This window comes from Mastacembelus armatus, unplaced genomic scaffold (assembly GCF_900324485.2).
Source record: "Mastacembelus armatus unplaced genomic scaffold, fMasArm1.2, whole genome shotgun sequence".
NCBI lineage: Eukaryota > Metazoa > Chordata > Actinopteri > Synbranchiformes > Mastacembelidae > Mastacembelus > Mastacembelus armatus.
In genome coordinates, this window is record NW_022872939.1 from 1,630,026 (window position 1) to 1,645,519 (window position 15,494).

The 15,494-nt window shown below is 45.2% G+C and overlaps 1 protein-coding gene and 1 pseudogene across 1 annotated transcript in view; one reads left to right on the forward strand and one right to left on the reverse strand.

The window, feature by feature from the left end:
* The window catches only part of LOC113137743 (NACHT, LRR and PYD domains-containing protein 12-like), an 884,868-nt gene that overhangs the window by 740,085 nt on the left and 129,289 nt on the right, over positions 1-15,494 (reverse strand). The gene's annotated exons all lie outside the window — the stretch shown is intronic.
* The window catches only part of LOC113137738 (zinc finger protein 208-like), an 852,137-nt pseudogene that overhangs the window by 614,345 nt on the left and 222,298 nt on the right, over positions 1-15,494 (forward strand).

A 15,494-nucleotide genomic window follows, 5' to 3' on the forward strand; every position in this document is an offset into this window, starting at 1 on the left:
AAGCCAAAATGTCGTCACTGCCATAGTAGAAAACTCAAACTGACCTCAAACACAACCTTTACACAAATAGTTAATAAGTTTCAAAACCATAGTGTGAAGCATTGGACATCAATGTTTTATTTTTTGTGGTCAGCATATTAGACCAATATAGTAACATTTGTATAAGTGTATCTCCCACAGTCATAATGTAAACTTGTTGAACTAATCTATCTTTTTAAACCACAGCATTCATCACTTATGAATGCAAGAGTTTCCTTCAGTCACTGGAGCACTCTAATATCTGACTTGTTTTCCATGGCACATGAACATAGACACTGGTTAGTGTTTTACAAATATGCGGGGAGCACGAAGGTTCTTGGTTTGAAACCCAGCAGGCGCATTTCTGTGTGGAGTTTCCATGTTCTCCCTGTGCTTGCCTGGGTTTTCTCAAGGTACTTTGGATTCCTCCCACAGTGCAAAAACATGGATGTCAGGTTGAGATTCTAAATTCTGAATCCTAAATTGCCCATAGTAGTGAGTGTGAGCATGTGTGGTTGTCTCTGTGTGTGGCCAGGAGATGGACTGGTGACCCCTCCAGGGTGTACCCCTGTCTTTCACCCAAAAGATAGCTGGGATAAGCTCCAGCAGAATCCTGTCACCCTAAATAAGAATAAATTCTCTTTTTTAAATCACTTCTGTTAAGATGAGCTCAACAAAAAGCGAAACAAAGAAAATGCAGTCAGGAGTCTCCTTTAAGAAACTGCAGTCGCTGTGATTATTCAATCCTAAATTGCTTTATACCATTTGAATCGTGAAACTCTTTATTAGACATAAAATTTGTTAAACTGTATTCAAATTTATCCTACAATCTTTGGTGAAATATCTGGACATACTTTGGACTAACGTTGGGACCGGATCCGGTCCTGGGGTGCCTGGAGAGGACGTCCTTGCAGAAATCCTCTGACTCTGTGTTACAACACCAAGTTTACTGTGGACTAATCTGAAGCCACCCTACAATGTTTGTAGGGTGGCTTCCCCCCACTTTCCCCCCTTTTGACACAAAGTGTCAACACAATTATAATTACCAATCAGAGGGAACAAAACGTTACATCATTAGTCAGGGTATTTCTATATCTAGATCACTGTCATCATATGGGTTTCCTGAGGTCCAATCATTCAAATGTATTTCATCAGTCTTTTTTGATTCAGTCATAGGATATTCTGCAGAAATCCTTGATTCCTCTGACGTCTCCTTGCATTGTTCTGTCGAGATCGCAGCAGACTCTCAGAGGAACTGCAGTCCACACAGCTTCATAGAAGGTGTCCATCGTAGCAGTGAATTGTTGTGACCCCACTGGTGTCGTGTTGTGGGTCTGATGTTTCCCCATCGGAGTTTGACGAACCTGCAACACATAACTTTTACTTTCTTACCCTATGTTTCTGTTTTTTCCTTCTTATTCTCCTCAACATCACTTCTCTAACTTTACCCTTAATTCTGCAGCAGATTCTTCTTACTTCTATTTCTGCCTCCCTTTCTCGCTCTCGAAAAGAGTGCCAATTTATTTCTTCCTTCTTTGTTTTCCTTCTTTCACTTCCTCTTCTTCTTCTCAACAACATTCTTTAACCACACTTTTAACCCATTTATCTACCATCATTTAGCACTGGGGCTGGTGCTTACACTTTCATTGGGCTTATAACACACACACACAATAGTTCTCATTCACACTGATCTTTCCATCTCATGGTATGGTCAGATCTTATCACACAAACACTAACTTTGGATGACTCTCTTCAGCCAGGTAGTTTGTATGACACATTCATTCTGAGCAACGTACCCTTATTGTATACACATTGTGCATACAAGACACTGAAGGAGTCACCACAAAGCTTATGAAATTATCACCTCATTCATATGCCCAGTTCATGATATGGGACAATTTCTAAGGTGGTTCTTATAGACAATATCTCATTTCTTATAAACAATAACATCTTACTCCTCATAGACAATATTTTACTTCTCATTAACAACAATAGCTTACTTCTCATTAACATTATCGTACTTCTCATTAACAATCAGAGCTTACTTCTTTAGTACTGTCTTAATTTTTTCATGTTTTCCACGTATGGGTCGTTTCCTTAAAGTCACCCCGCCTCCTTTTTTGCAAATGGCCGACAACACGTAGCTAAATTAAACTACATTACATTTTAAGAGTTATATTGACGGCCTTGGTGCCGTTTGAAGCAAAAGCGTCCCAGTTTTCTATCGGCACGCTGTAAAATGTGAAACATGACTCCCCTCCCCCTCTAGCGTCGAGCGCTGCCTGCCCAGTGTTGTCAAGGCTACATTTACAGTAAGGAGGGGCCATTTAATGCCCACTGTTGCATCATCTGGCACGACTTCCCATATGTTGTTGCAAAGGTCTCATCATTGGCTACAAGATGCGTCAGTCACCATTTACGAACAATTTGACTGGCTAATTCTCCTGTCAATCGAAGTTAGAATATGCCCCCTGACTGGGATTTTCTCTGAGGATGTGAATTCTATTGGTTTTACCGTTAGTGACGCTGCAAAACATACAAACACGTTTGATTGAGGCCTCATGTGATTCACAGAAGCTTGCTATGTCAAACTTTATTGAATAAACGGACAAAACAGCAGTAAAACGAAGCGGTTTACGGCTTTTTATGAGGACAATGGATTTATGGATTTACTGTACAATATTACGTCTTTTTGGACTAAAACATGGGTGCACTTTGTTCTATGGATTCTAACGAACAAAACGATATGCGACACTCCATGTTTGAGTACACGTATGAACTAATGTGACAGAAAGGTAAGGAACAGCGTATTGTACTATATTTGTACTTTTGTTTAAATATTAAGAAACTGTAGTCGCTGTGATTATTCAATCCAAAATTGCTTTATGTCATTTGAATCGTGAGACTTTAAGGTTTTATTAGACATAAAATTTTTTAGACTGTATACACATTTTCCGACGATCTTTTGAGACATATCTGGACATACAAAAATCGGAGCGGATCCGCTCTGGGGTAAGACTAAAAGGTTAATAAACCATATAGCTTCCTGAAGGAAGACTTACGTTTGTAATCGTCAGCCAGTGGAGTGTTCTTGTTGTTTCTTTTTTTTTCTTCTTTTTTGTTTTTTGTTTTTTAGGATTATTTTTTCATCATCTGGCGTCTGTCCCTCAGACTCACTGGTCTCATTACCAGGAGGGATTACAAAGATCACGTGATTACCAAACACACACACCTAGGGTTTTTCATTTTGACGCAGACCACTTAACAGACATACACAAGAAATGATTCATAACACTGTACTCACTTATTAAATGAATGGAGCATCCACTGTCCACCACCCGTTCTGACCTCCAGCGGGATTCCAGCCCTCCGTTTGTCGGAGCGGAACTTTCCCTTCATTTTTAAATTTTACCACCGGTGGTTCCTTCGGTCCAGAACAGGCGCTGGTCAGTGGCATGTCCATCCCATCCTCGTCGCCAAATTGTTGTGGAAATTTCTTTAAGTTTGAGAGTTGCTAATTCTCAGAAACAACCACAAGTGTGATGAATAATCTCAGGTTTAATCACGGGCCCGGAGAGGACGTCCTTGCAGAAATCCTCTGACTCTGTGTTACAACACCAGGTTTATATACAGTACTGTGGACTAATCTGAAGCCACCCTACAATGTTTGTTCAGGTGTCCTCTATCCCCAGGCCTCTACCAGAACTAACCAAATTGTTGGCAGTTATTTACAACCCTCTATAACCATAAAACACTAACCCAATAAAACAGACAGAACCACATACCATCAAAGGGTCAAGCAAACATTCAAGTCATCTTGACATCTTGGAAAACCCCCACAATCCCTAGTAGTGACTCGACCTGCACCATAGACTCAATCAGGCGACAAACAGGATTAATAATCCTATCAAAACATGTAGTTTATCAAGTCTCTGACCCAAGTCTCTGACCCATGTCAGTACCAGCGGACACAGCTGTGGAAAAGGAGTGGGAGCTGGACTCAGCAATGGAGCGCAGGGAAGTACGAGCCTCAGCTGGATCCCCAACAACAGAAGATTTCTTGAGAGGCTGTTAGGGCCCGAGGTTCCTGTTTCCCGTTTGTATTTTATTTTGGTCAGTTTCCTGTGTTCCGGTTCTGTTTATTAATTCCAGGTAGCTTTGTGTGTCGTTTGGTCATTGATTATGTTCACCTGTGACCTTAGTTCTGTATATATGTCCCCAGCTGTCCTTTGTTCCCTGCCGGAGCATTATGGCGTTTATAGCGTGCACGAAGCACGGCGCAAGCAAGCAAGCGCACCATACCGGTGTCTTGGTGGAGTATTGCCTGTTTTGCCTGTCTGTCTGTCTGCCCGCTGAGCGGCGGAGAACATTTTGTGTTTGCCCAAGCCCTGGACAACCCAGGGGAATAAAAGCAGTTGTGTCCTGCACGTGGGTCCTCACTTCTTCCTTCATCAGCACCAGATATCATAACAGAATGCTCCGGCCACAAATGGACCCAGCGGACACAGAGGAGAGATGGAGCGAAGGGCTCCTTCGGCTGTTTATCGGCCGACTGCAGGCTTTAGGAATATGCGGTGCCGCTAGTTTGGTGCATCCAATACAAATGGGTGTAGGGGGCACTGCGCAAGACGCCCAGGGAGAGAGTACAAAAGGTTTTTGACCTTTTTTCCTCCCTCCACACCATACTAGAGGTATGTAGGGGTCTGCCAGTCCCCTTCTCCGTGGCAAGACAGCTGTGCCATTCCCGGTCCCCGGCGTCCCAGCCGCCAGATTCCCGGTCCCTGGCGTCCCAGCCACCAGATTCCCGGTCCCCGGCATTCCAACCACCACCTGGCTCCCTGGGATTTGGCTCCCATAGCTGCTTCCCAGCCCGAGTCCCTCCTTGCTGCTGCCCAGGCCGAGTCCCTCCTCGCTTCTGCTCAGCCACTTGAACTTCCAGCCCGGATGCCTCTACGCCAGCGTCGCTGCCGCCCTAAGAGGCAGAAGTCAGAGCCGTAGCCACCGAAGTCCCCAGGTCTGTCCGGGCTACAGACACCGAAGTCTTAGTTTCCAGCGGATCCAGAGCCAGTGTCGCCTCCTGGTCCCATCTCTCCGAGATAGTCTCGGACCCACGCCTGCCTGCGAGGCCGTCCGCCCGACCGGCTTCGGGCCCACGCCTGCTGGAGAGGTCGGGGAAGAGCCAGTCTCAGCTGGATCCCCAAAAACAGAAGGACTCCTGAGAGGTGGGGACAACTGAATATGGTCCATGTCCCTTTCAATGGCGGACTGTTCCTGGACCCACGACAATGTGCGGTCATTGCAACCACCAACGGACTTAACAGCCTGTGTCAACTGCAGACTCTTGCTGATCGACCACCAGCAAACCACCAGCCACACTTTCAGCTGGACAGACAGCAACATCCCCCTGGGCAACATCTAAGGGCAAAAAATTAACCGACAGGAGAAGGTTGCAGTGCACCACATACTCATTCCCTTTCCTGTCTCTGATGCGGTAGATGTGCAGGCCTGGATTACGGCCCACAGCTGTGTACACAACAGGTTCCCACTTATCAGACAGTTTCCGCTTCCCCCTGGCCCCTTTATTCGCCACTAACACCTGATCACCAAGAGAGTGAGACAGACCCTTGACCCGCTTGTTATACTGCTCAGACTGATGTCTCTGCTCCACAGAGGTGTGTTCCTGTGCCAGGAGCAAAGCAGAATATAAGTCATCAAGCAGAGATGTGACATATCCATTGTATCCATTGATGTCACTAACAGTGACGTCATGTAGGACGTTTTTGAACATCCAATCAAATGGCAATCTAGGGACCCTCCCAAACATCAGATAAAATGGCACAAAACCCGTGGTCTCATGTTGTACACCAACGTCATGGAAGCCAATATCTGCGGCCATTTCTGCTTTGACCTACCGGGGAAAGATCGTAACATACTGCCAAGAGTATGATTAAATCATTCTGTAGTTCCATTCCCCATAGGATGGTAAGGCGAGGTACGCAACTTACCAGTGCCACTCAACTCCAGCAGCTCCGCGATCAACTCGCTTTCAAAATCGTTCCCTGGTCAGAGTGAATACGCTGGGGAAAGCCATAAATACAAAAGAACCCATCCCAAAAAGTCTTGGCGACTTCTCTTAGCCATCTGGTCTTGATAACGAAACGCCTGAGCCAACTTAGTGAAGTGGTCAGTAATCACGAGCACATCCACAGTCTTGTTATTATCCTCAACCGACCAGTAATCAATGCAGACGAGCTCCAAGAGGGCACTGGTCTTAATGCTCTCCAAAGGAGCTCTAGGGGCCGGCTCTGGGGTCTTAGTAAGGATGCATCTGCATCTTCGGATTTACACGTGATTGTGTAAATATCATACCAGACGAACCGCTGATGGGCCAAGGAAAGTGTGTGAGGCTGACCTTGGTGCCCAGCATCATCATGCATGCCAGCCAGTACGTTCGACTTAAGGGAATGGGGTACAACAAACTGGAATCTCTTGTGTCTGGTGAGTGGATCTCTCAAACTCGATACAGGACACCATCCAAAAGAGTGAGCTTATCCCAATGCCTCAAGAGCTTTAGTATAAGCCTGTCCTCATGGGAATGTTCACGCCTCGAAGGCCTGCACTTACGCTCAACATAGTGAGCGACCTTAGAAATAACAGGATTCCCTGTCTGGTGGGACAAACATCGGCACGGAATAACTCATCAAGTCAAGTCAAGTCAACTTTATTTATAAAGCACTTTACATACAGCAACCACCGACCAAAGTGCTGAATAAAAGAAAAATCCAACTATAATACAATACAATAACAAGAATTGAAATACTAAAAATAATTAATATTAATAATAATTAATCAATATTAATAATAATTAAAATAGTTAATAAATAATTAAATAAAATTAAAACATATAGCCACAACTAAACATGAATATAAACAACAACTCATGCTGGATCAAAAGCCAAGGAGAATAGGTGGGTCTTGAGACATCATCAATGGCCGAACCAAATGAAGCCAGGTGGTCAGCGAGGGATGCCGCACGCTGACGAGGAGCAGACTCCCAGTCACTAAAGGAGCTCAAGAGGGAGGAGACTTCACCCTCTGACATAGACCCATTGCCTGCTACAAAGAGGGGATAACTGCTCAGTGACTGAGGCCGACAGGTTAGGCGGAAGGTGTCCTGCACTTTCCTTGGGCATCCTTTACTTCATTGACCTGTCCTGCCAACTCAGAGTAAGCTTCAGCCAAGAGTTGCTGAGCCAAGGGCTTCTCAAATGGTTCCCTACGAAGGACGTCAGCTACCACATTCAGCCTGCCAGGGACATACTTAATCTCAAAGTTGTACGGAGCTAGCTTTGCTACCCAACTCTGCTCACAGGCATCCAACTTCAGCTTGGTCAGGATATATGTGAGAAGGTTCTTATCAGTCCACACAGTGAATTGATGGCCTTTGAGCCAGTGGCTGAAGTTATCACACACAGCCCACTTCAGGGCTAGAAACTCAAGTCTATGTGCCGGGTACCTAGTTTGACTTCTACTTCTACCTAGCCCTCTCTTCACCAGCTGGTACCTGTGCCAAGACAGCGCCCAGTCCATCTGTAGACACATCAGTGGACAACAGGAACGTCTTCTAAAAATCAGGATGAGCCAGCATCACACAATTGAGGAGTGCATCTTTAAGCTCCTCAAACGCCTTCTCACAATCAAGATTCCAGTCCTGAGAGGTCAATTCACATAAGGTCCCAGCCTTCCCATGTCCTGTGCCGCCCTTCAATCTCCTCTCTTGACCAGCGGTCAGAGCGAATAGTGGTTTAGCTACCCTAGAACAACCTGGTATAAAGTGTTGATAGAACATCACCATCCCAAGGAAGGATCCTACTTTCCTCTGTGACAGTGTGCAGCCATCAGCTTCCATAAGGTCTTCCTTCTTAAAGCTGGAAATGACCTTCACTTTGTCTTGGTCAACCGCCTCCCAACCAGCGCCAACTATATGACCCAGAAACTTCACAGAGTGCATGAGAAATTGGCACTTCTTGTGCACAAGCTTCTGGTTACTGGACCGCAGGCGGGAGAAAACGACCTCCAGTCACCTAATGGCCTCCCCTTCTGACAGGGCAAAAACCAGAAGGTCATCGAGGTAACATAAGGGACTGGAGAAGTTCAGATCACCAAAAATGTTAAGCATCATTTGCATAAAGGATGCTGGACTGTTACACAAGCCCTGGGGTAGTCTGTTGCACTCATACAAGCCCAGAGATGTAGTTAAGGCTGTGTAATGCTTGTCTGACTCATGGAGAGGAATATTATAAAACCCCCGATTATAAAACCCCGAGATCCATGGTATTAAAGAAAGCATTACCACCCAGGGCAGCAAGACAGTCCGACTGATGGTGTAGAGGATGAGCATCCTTCATTGTCCCAGCATTAAGCCAACGGAAATCGGTGTAGATCCTCAAGTCGCCCGACTTCTTCCATACCATCACCATTGGTCATGCGTATTCCCTTATGGACTTACTAAAAATGCCCTTCATCTCCATATGTGACAGCACCTCTCTCAATTTATGGTAGTGAGCTTGGGGCACCCGACGGTATGGAAGCCGAAAAGGACGGTCATCGGTGAGTTGGATACGATGGACAAAATCCTTCGCCTCACCACAATCAAGTTTGTCTCTGGAAAACACCTCCTGATAAGCCAACACTAGCTCAGCTAACCTCGTTTTCCACTCAGCTGTTACTTCATAGCCCTCATTGTCAGCTAACCCACAGTTTTTCAGTTGCTGTATAGGGTCACTCAACTCTCAGGTTCAGCAGAACAGGTAACAAGCTCCCTGTACTTTGGGTTCACTTCATTTTCTGGATGATGGGTTGAAGCACATTGCTTCCAACAATAAGTTGACCGTCCTTCTGTCCAGGAACCACAAACGTAGACACAACAAACCTGGACCCGTAAATCTCGATGTCCAAGTCATATATACAAGTGGGCTGCGTCATAAGACTGCCACAACCAACAAGCACCACACCTTCAGGAACACGCTGAGGAGCCATGACAACACCGGCAGCTCTAAGCTTGCTTTCAGCATCTACGCTCAGCGTGCATGACATACTCCCTGAGTCCAACATTCCCATCAAAGAACACTGTCCACTAATCAACGCTGGAGCATAAAACAGTTCACTTGCTCCACCAACCCTTTGGGACCACACAGTAACTATTTTCCCAGTTAGAGTACTACAACAGTTAACATAAACAGAATATGGGTCTGATGCATTGGTGAGGGTATCGTTAACACTGCCCATGCTGCCCCTCTTGTTACACAGGCTGGCTAGTTTAACCCTCTGGGGTCGACGAACGCGCCGGCGCGTTTTGACGCATCTTTTTCTGATAAGGCCGAAACAAACTTAAATTGCTCCGTCAATTCTGATCGTACAGATAAAAGAAGTATATCATTCAAATCTGTAAAGGGTCTAGTTTTAGTGGTATACCATCATAATAACAACAAAACGTTGTGCTTTTTTTAAATAAAGAAAGCCAACAGGGTGCGCTCTCGGACTTTTCTGTCTATGCCATTTCTCTTCACAGACGCGTAAATAAAACAACCAGAATCTCAGCGAATACTTGGCTCATAAAAATAAGAATTATATGGCTAGAAAGCTTGAAATGTTTTCTTTTGAGTGAAACAATTCAAGTCGAAAACAAATCATCACTTTTTATTTAATCCGTATGAACGTAAGGAGAAGTCCGTTTTTTCCTGTCTCACCTCATTACAGGTAATGCGGTCCCGCCTTGTACACTGTCCACTGTTCACATGTAAATAATCTCAGGTGAACCAGGTAAATATGTGCACGCCCCCGAGAAATGCCACAAAATATCAAACTTCATCATAGAATTTACTCACTTTTTCTGCGCGTTTGGATGATGGCGCGTTACGCACGTGAAGCGGCGCTCCTTATATTCCACACAGAGACAAATAGTTTAGCTTGTCCTCAGAGTAAAAACACTGATTTTAACTCAAATATGGATCGTTAGTCTCCTCATTGTGTTGTATTGTGCTGCACTAATCCGTCCCATCTACATTGACTGAAAGGCTCATTATGCGCGTCTTTGTCTGGTCGTTCAGTGCGTCTTTTGTCTTCTCAGGTAAATCACATGACTATTCATCCTCAGACACACCCTCTTGCATATGGCCTTTCTGGACAAAAAGTGTCTTAGAAAATTTAAATCAGTGTATTGTTTACTGTGAATGTGTGAACAAGATGACATTCACAACACTGTGAAGTAAACACTTTAGCCTACAACATGCTGGTCTCCAAAGTCTTGTGAACCAATGTTCTGTTTGTGTTTTATGGTCTTATTTCAGTGAGTAAAAAATTGTAGTTTTTCACTAACCATGCATAACCACTTTTTTCTCAAAAACACAATCATGTATAAACTTGCTGCTCACATATTATTGTAGCCAATTGTGTGCTGATTACAGTGTTATCAGACTTTAGACATTAATATGTTTAAAAGACACTGAAAAAAGCACAAATGTCAGGACATGCCAAAATTTGTCCAGGCCCCAAAAACCCCCTCAGACCCCAGAGGGTTAAATGGCCTAGTACAGTGATAATGTAAACATAATAACAGAAATGCAGTAAAATAAATATGTACCTGTATGAAACAGAGTAAGTACTGGTCAGACATGGGCTTGTCACAGGGTAGTGCAGTTAAACAGTAGTGATCCAATTCGTCGGCTGGAGGCTTGGCAGACCTCTTGTTGGAGAGGGGCGCTCTTTTTCACCCCCTCCCTCTCGGACAGCTTCTTCTCTCTTCGGACTGAGGGTGGACTACCTCAGTACCTGACTCACTCCCCGGGGATTATTCTGCCCCTTTCTGAGGAGGGTCCTTCTCTGCCTCAGCCGAGACAGAGGTATGTTGTAGCAGGTCCTCCTGGACCTTGGTCAAAGATCTGGATGGCGGTTCTCCTGGTGCACACTGCGACCAGTGGTACCAGGTGTCTCCTTTTCCCTTTAACCTCACTGCGTGGGATGTTCCCTCTATCACCTTGTAGGGTCCTGTCCACCGTGGCTCTGCCCACTTCCTTTTGATGACCTTCAGCAGCACCCAGTCGGTGTCGGGTGTAGTTTGTGTTCCGTCGCCGTGCTGGTCCGCCACCCGATGTGAGAAAGCTGAAACGAGAGCTTGCAGAAAGTTAAAATATGCTTTGGCTGACAGACCCTCATTCTCTACAATGGTTACTGGGCTAGTGGTGTGGGGCCCTGGAAAGGGTCTCCCTGTTTGGAGTTCGAAAGGGGTAAACCCAGTGGATTGGTTAATAGAACAGCGAATGGACATGAGTGCCAATGGCAATGCATCAACCCAGTTCAATATAGTCTGTGCACAGATTTTTGCCAATTTGGTTTTTACAGTTTGATTCATCCTTTCCACCTTTCCTTGAGACTGTGGACGATACACCGTTCCAAACCCATGTTTCAACCCCATCATGGCCTCCACCCTCTGGAAATCCTGATTCTTGAAATGTGTCCCATTATCTGACCTAATTTTCTCTGGGAAACAATGGTTGGTGATGTAATAATTTATCAAACATTTAATAACCGTTTTACTGTCTTCCCTTTTGGCGGGCCACGGTTCTGGCCACCCTGAATACGCATCCACACACATCAGTACGTACCTGTACCCTCGAACAGTGGTGCCCATATCTGTGAAATCAATTACAATCTCTCGTTCAGGCCTGGTAACGAGTGGATACCTACCGATCTCTGGTTTCACTGTCGGTCTGGTGTTGTACTTGGTACAAATGTCACATTCCCTGACCAGCTCTTTAGCCATATCTTTGAGATATGGATGCCACCATTGCTCTAAGTTCTTCAACATTTAGGCTGTACCAACATGCCCCACCCCGTGAGCTTCCAAGAGGGCTGTCCTCCTGATTCAGGGAGGAAGTATGGGATGACCATCCGGCCCCCTCCACAATCCTTCTACCTCAGTAGCCCCTCTCTCTTTCCAAAGACATCTCTCCTGGGGGGATGCCCCCTTTTGCAGTCTCTTGAGTTCCTCCAAATTAGGTCTTTCTTTGATCTCTTGTGTCACATCCAGCAGCATTAATTTAACTTGGTATCCCGCTGCTTTGATGGGCTGATTAGACACTGTTAGGAACCCTGCTCTAAGCCATTGTCCTAATTCAACATGTACGGCTCCTGTCGCATATGCTGAGTCTGTGTAAATGTTCACTTTTTGGCCCTTGCCCAATTTCAGAGCTGCCAGCACGGCCATCACTTCTGCCCTCTGTGCCAACTGTTGTCCTTCCAGCTTTTCTGCCACCCTTACCTGCAACTCCCCTCCTATGTCTTCCACCACCGCATAAGCAGCCTTCAACCCCTCTTTCTCATCTCTGAAGCAATAGCCATCCGTGTAGAGGTCACGTGCGTCCTGCAGTGGCGTGGCCTGCAGATCCGGGCGCACTTTTTCCTCTTTCAGGACTTTTTCCTCGCACCTGTGGGCCTGTCCCGTCCCAATCCTGTCTGCCATGTTAATACCTTCATGTGTATATGAAATATGTGGTTCCTCCAGAATCCTACTTAGCCTTTGTTGTCTGAGGGAGGAGAGTGTGAATGTCTGGGAATTTATATAAGCCACCACACTGTGAGTGGTGAGCACACTGAGTGGGTGTCCCATGACAATGTGGGCTATCTTCTGTAAGATCCTCGCCACTGCTGCAGCATACTGTGTGCAGGCGTGATGTCTTCTTTCCATGGTGTCCAATGCAGTGCTTGTGTACATCAGCACTCTCCTGACTCCCCCTTTTTTCTGGAACAGGACGCCGTTGGCAACTTCTACTACAGTAGCTCTTGAATCATCTGTAGGACCTCAGTTATGTTTAGACTGCTTCTCTCCCATAGATCTCTCTGAATTTACATCAGTAGTTGCTTCATCAAAATCATCAACGTGTCTCTTAGACCCCATCCCGACTAGACTGCTTAAAGGCACCCTGTCATTAATGAACTCATCTTTATTGGACTTGGTAAATTTATCTCTAGTATCAGGCTACGTACCACAGGCCTTTAAGACTGCAGTAATCAAACCTTTACTCAAAAAGCCTAGTCTTGATCCAGGAGTCTTGGCTAATTATAGACCAATATCCAACCTGCCATTTATTCCTAAAATCCTAGAAAAAGCTGTTGCTAAGCAGCTATCAGACCACTTACACAGGAATGAACTAATTGAAGATTTTCAATCAGGATTTAGAGCACATCATAGTACAGAAACAGCACTGTTGAAAGTTACCAATGATCTTCTCTTAGCCTCAGATAATGGACTTGTTTCAATACTTGTCCTCCTAGACCTTAGTGCAGCATTCGACACCATTGACCACAACATCTTATTACAGAGACTGGAGCATGTGATTGGTATCAGAGGAACAGCGTTAAAGTGGTTCCAATCCTATTTATCGGACAGATTCCAGTTTGTTCATGTCCATGATGAACCTTCCACACGAACAAAAGTTAGTTATGGAGTTCCACAAGGCTCCGTACTAGGACCGATTCTGTTCACCCTGTACATGCTTCCTTTAGGATATGTCATTAGGAAGCACTCTATTAATTACCACTGCTATGCAGATGACACTCAGTTATATCTGTCTATTAAACCTGTTAACACAAACCAGTTAATCAGACTTCAAGCCTGTCTAACTGACATAAAGGCCTGGATGACCAGTAACTTTTTACTTTTAAACTCGGAGAAAACAGAAGTCATTATATTTGGGCCAAAAAATCTCAGAAATAACTTTTCTAAAATTATAGCTACTCTAGATGGCATAACCCTGGCCTCTAGCACTACTGTAAAACCTTGGAGTTATTTTTGACCAGGACATGTCCTTTAACTCACACATAAAACAAATCTTTAGAACTGCATTCTTTCACCTGCGCAACATTTCCAAAATTAGGAACATCCTGTCTCAAAATGATGCAGAAAAACTAGTCCATGCATTTGTTACCTCAAGGCTAGATTACTGTAACTCATTACTATCCGGATGTCCCAATATCTCCATAAAAAGCCTCCAATTAATCCAGAATGCCGCAGCCAGAGTCCTGACAGGAACTAGCAAGAGAGATCATATTTCTCCTATATTGGCTTCTCTTCATTGGCTCCCTGTAAAATATAGAATAGAATTTAAAATCCTTCTTCTCACATACAAATCCCTTCATAATCAAGCTCCTTCATACCTCAAAGACCTCATAGTACCATATTATCCCAATAGACCACTTCGCTCTCAGTGTGCAGGTCTACTTGTGGTTCCCAGAGTTTCCAGAAGCAGACTGGGAGGCAGAGCCTTTAGTTATCAAGCTCCTCTCCTATGGAACCAGCTCCCAGCCTGGGTTCAGGAGGCAGACACTCTCTATACTTTTAAGTCTAGCCTTAAAACCTTCCTCTTTGACAAAGCATGTAGTTAGGGCTGGCTTCAGGCAACCCTGAACCATCCCTTAGTTATGCTGCTATAGGTCTAGATTGCCCGAGGACCATTGGTGCACTGAGCTTCCCTACCCTAACCCCCGCCCCCCCCCTTTCCCTTCCCCTCCCCTCTCTTCTCTCCTCCCACCTCATGTATATTCCACCATTGAATGTTACTAACCTTGTGCTCTCTCTCTCCCCTAGTTTGTGCTCTCTCCCTCTCTCTCTATTCTCTCTGTACCTTCTGCAGGTATCCCTGGTCCTGGAGCTGTATATCGCTGATGTGCAGTTACTGGATGTGCAGTTACTGGTCCCACCAACCTGCAGGGTCTATTTGTTGTTTATTGTTGCTGTTCTTTTCTCTCTGCTCTATCCACTCACCCCAACCGGTCGAGGCAGATGGCCGCCCAAACTGAGCCCGGTTCTGCTGGAGGTTTTTTCTTCCGTTAAAGGGAGTTTTTCCTCTCCACTGTTGCCAAGTGCTTGCTCATAAGGGAATTGTTGGGTTTTTAGTTTTAGTTTTTGTAAAGTGCCTTGAGATGATTTGTATTGTGATTTGGTGCTATACAAATAAAATTGAATTGAATTGAATTGAATTGAATTGCGTCCTTTACAGAAGAAGGGCTGAGTATAATCAGGAATGGCCAGATCTGTGGCCGTTGCCAGAGCTTGCTTGAGGGAGATGAAGTTCCGTTCTGCCTCAGTTGTCCAAACGAGCGGTGCTGAAAGATTCCGCATGCCCTGTTCTTTGACTAGCTGTCGAAGTGGAGTGGTAAGGTTGGCATAGTCGGGAATGTAAGAGCGGCTGTAGCCTGTGAGCCCTAGAAAGGAGAGCATATCTTTGACCAGTACCGGCCGAGGGTGGTGCAGAATGGTAGACCTGTGAGCAGGTGATAATCCCGCCCTTGCTTGCGAGATCAGTCGGCCCAAAAAGGCAACTTGTTTACGGCACACTTGTAGTTTAGTTTTGCTGACCTTAAAGCCTCTCTCGGCTAGATGACGCAACACAGACCCCGTGGCCTGAAGACAGGTCGCA